The sequence below is a fragment of the Myotis davidii genome, unplaced genomic scaffold (genome assembly GCF_000327345.1).
Source record: "Myotis davidii unplaced genomic scaffold, ASM32734v1 scaffold902, whole genome shotgun sequence".
NCBI lineage: Eukaryota > Metazoa > Chordata > Mammalia > Chiroptera > Vespertilionidae > Myotis > Myotis davidii.
The window spans coordinates 1,599,789-1,603,091 of NW_006293951.1; the positions used below are offsets into that span (position 1 = coordinate 1,599,789).

General features: G+C 43.3%; 1 long non-coding RNA gene across 1 annotated transcript in view; it reads right to left on the reverse strand.

Moving 5' to 3' along the window:
* Positions 1 to 3,303, reverse strand: part of LOC107183773 — a 17,164-nt gene that overhangs the window by 2,117 nt on the left and 11,744 nt on the right. The gene's annotated exons all lie outside the window — the stretch shown is intronic.

A 3,303-nucleotide genomic window follows, 5' to 3' on the forward strand; every position in this document is an offset into this window, starting at 1 on the left:
GACTTGATGGAGCCTCTCCACTCTCCTGCTTTCTCCCAGGACCCAGGGGCTCTCCAAGTCCCATTCTTCGGGAAAGTGACTCCTTGGCTGCCCCCACAGAGCAAGACCCAGGGAAACCCCAATCCTCCAAGTGTTTTAAATACCTGATAAGCCCAAGTTCCCCCTTGGAATGAGCCCTTCCTGCCCACAACAGCCACTACCCCATGGGACACTCCAAGTCCCAGCACCTGGGAGGTGCCAGATAGGCTGGAACCCGCACTCAGTTGCAGGGAGGGGGGTGGGGGTCAACTAGGCTTTTAGGCAGGAGTCTCTGGGCAGATGAGCAGGACGGCACTCATCTTGGTGACATTGAGGAAGGTGGTCTGGTCCAGTGCTGCCCCTCACCAGCTACCGCTCCAGCTCCTCCCTCAGATGAGCAAGTGGATCTTGCCCACATGCTGGGGAGGAGTGCCTGCAGGATGGTGGCCTGGACTCCAGGCAGATGCACTTGGTTTGGTAGCAGGGGCAGCATCCACACCAGCTGGGCTCGGCCTCCAATGGCTCCTCCGCCCTGGGGACCCTGGTGGACCCGGATGAGGCAGCAGTGCAAGCCAGGAAGCCCAACGGGTCCTGTGACTCGTGGTCCCCAGGCTTGTGCCCCTCACCCACGTGGGAGCCTGTGGCCAGATCTGCCAGGCTGGCCTGCCAGGCGCGTTTGCTGCTGCTGCGCCACCTGGTGCCGCCTCTGAGCAGTACCAGGAGGCCACCCTGGGCTCCTTGCTGCCATCCTGCTGTGCTCAGTAGTGTGGGTTAGTTCATCCACCCAGCATTGCTTCCTGACAGTCTGTCCCTGCAGAATAACTTCAACACAGGACACTTCTGCATTCTGACCAAGTCACTGTCGAGAGCCAGCATTTGTCATTAGGTCACTGGTTTGCTCATCATCATGTAGAATATCTGAGCTTTTAATTTTTGACTTACTTTATTAATTGTTTTATATTAAAGAAGGAAATAATTTTTATAGATGTCATAAAGGAGGGTATGTCATTATATTATCTACATACCAGGTGTCAGGATGTTATACTCAGTGGGTGAAATCTGGACGATTGCCTGTTTATATATGTCACATGAGATAAGAATTATTTTTATTCAATTTTTAAAGTTTAGGAAACAATGAATAGAATATTTTTGATACATAAACATAATATGCAATTAACATTTTGGTGTCCATAATTAATGTTTGGTGTCCACAATTACTGTTTCACTGGAAGGCAGACATGTACCTTCATTTACACATTGTCCTTGGCTACTTGCATGTTACAATGGCAGAGTTCAGTAGTTATGACCAAGATGGGATTGTCTACAGAGCCCAAACCATTTGCTATCAAACCCTTTACACAGGAAGTTTGCGGACCCTTGTCCTACACAGAGTAGATGAAGGCCATGTGCGTTCTTATTAGCACTGTATTTGGATTTCAAATGATGTTAAATGTGGCCTATTGCACATTTGCAAATCAACAACATATGCCTAGCTAGTGTTGCTCAGTGGTTGAGCATCAACCAATGAACTAGGAAGTCACGGTCTGCTCTGAAACCTAGTCATATGCCTGGGTTGCAGGCTCAATCCCCAGTGTGAGGTGTGCAGGAGGCACTCGATCAATGATTCTCTCTCATTATTGATGTTTCTCTCTATCTCCCTTCCTCCAATTTTTAAAAATATATATATTTTTTAAAAATCCTGCTCTTAAATGTTCTGATAACTAAACAACATTGACATATGTAGGACTGAAAAGACTGATTATAATAGACTTTAATATGCTGTTGTATTTGACAGAAAATAAAATACCTTTAGGGCCTTTGTCTTTGTGTTTAGTAAACACTCAATCAATATATTTCAAGTGTGTGGATGAATGAATACAACAACTTACACAATATCTAATTATTGAAATTTCAGACTTTCATTGAATGGAAGAAAAAGAGTTTCTAGGGCCACATAAATAGTGTTAGGTAATCTTCAAATTGTTAAGGAATAAAATCAGATAAATTCTTATTCAAAGACTATTCTGTGATTCAGCGCATTTTATTTACTAATGGGGTTTGTAAATATTAGAAGTAGCCCACATTTTTTAGATGATTCTATCTATGGTGGCTTTGGATTAGTTATGTTAAGGAAAAGAACCAATGGTTAAGAATACATATAATGGTAAATGATTTTTAAATATTTAAATTAGAATTTCAGGTGTTTATTATCTGCTAAGCTTAGAAGTGTCATTATTTGAAAAACTGTAACCACACTTTTAAGATTTTAGTGTCTAGGCTAGGTGCATTGCCTGACCCTGTCTTAACTGCATCCATTATCTTCTTCAGAAATGCACTATATCACCTCTCAGATGAATATAAAGAATTGATGTATACTGGTAAAACAGACCTGAGCTCTTTCTCCTCTTTGCAAATTCAGGAAAGTGATGGTATTACCTTGAGAGCAACTTGTATTTATTCAAGTACTAAATGAAATAGGCTAATTGACTATGAATAAGAAATTTTAAAAAATATTTTCCAACAATAATATACTCAGGAGTCATAAAATTATATAGTTCCAGACTTAGAAGCATTTAGAGATCATCTAATAGAGACCCTTCATGTTAAGATAAAGTAACTAAAGGATAATTCACTGGACATTGAAAGCTATTTTTGAGATAAAACATGGAGAAAGCTATGAATGAATATCTCTGATCGGCACGTGGTTGAAAAATTTCCCAGTGGCCTGAAAGGTTCAGAAATCTAGGTTCTTTCTTTTGGAGCTAAATAGGTAGATAAAACAATTCTCACATTAATGTCTTTTAACTGTGATCTTAAAAAAATTTTTCAAGATCTCTTCTTCTAGCAACTTTCAAATAAGTACTGCAGCATTATTAACTACTAGAGGCCCAGTGCACATGCAGGGGGCATCCCTCAACCCGACCTGTGTTCTCTCACAGTCCCAGACCCCTCACTCCTTACCACCTGACTGCTCGCTGATCCTTAGCACTGCCACAGAGGCAGGAGAGGCTCCTGCCACCATGGCTGCGCTCCCCAGCCATTAGCCTGGCTTCTGGCTAAGCAGTCCTCACTCTGTGGGAGCACACTGACCACCAGGGGGCTGCTCCTGCATTGAGCGTCTGCCCCCTGGTGGTCAGTGTACATCATAGCGACTCAGTGAATTTGCATATTAGGGTTTTATTATATAGACTAGGGGCCCGGTGCACAAAAATTTGTGTACTCGAGGGGAGGGGGGTGTTCCTCAGCCCGGCCTGTACCCTCTCGCAGTCTGGGCACCCTCAGGGG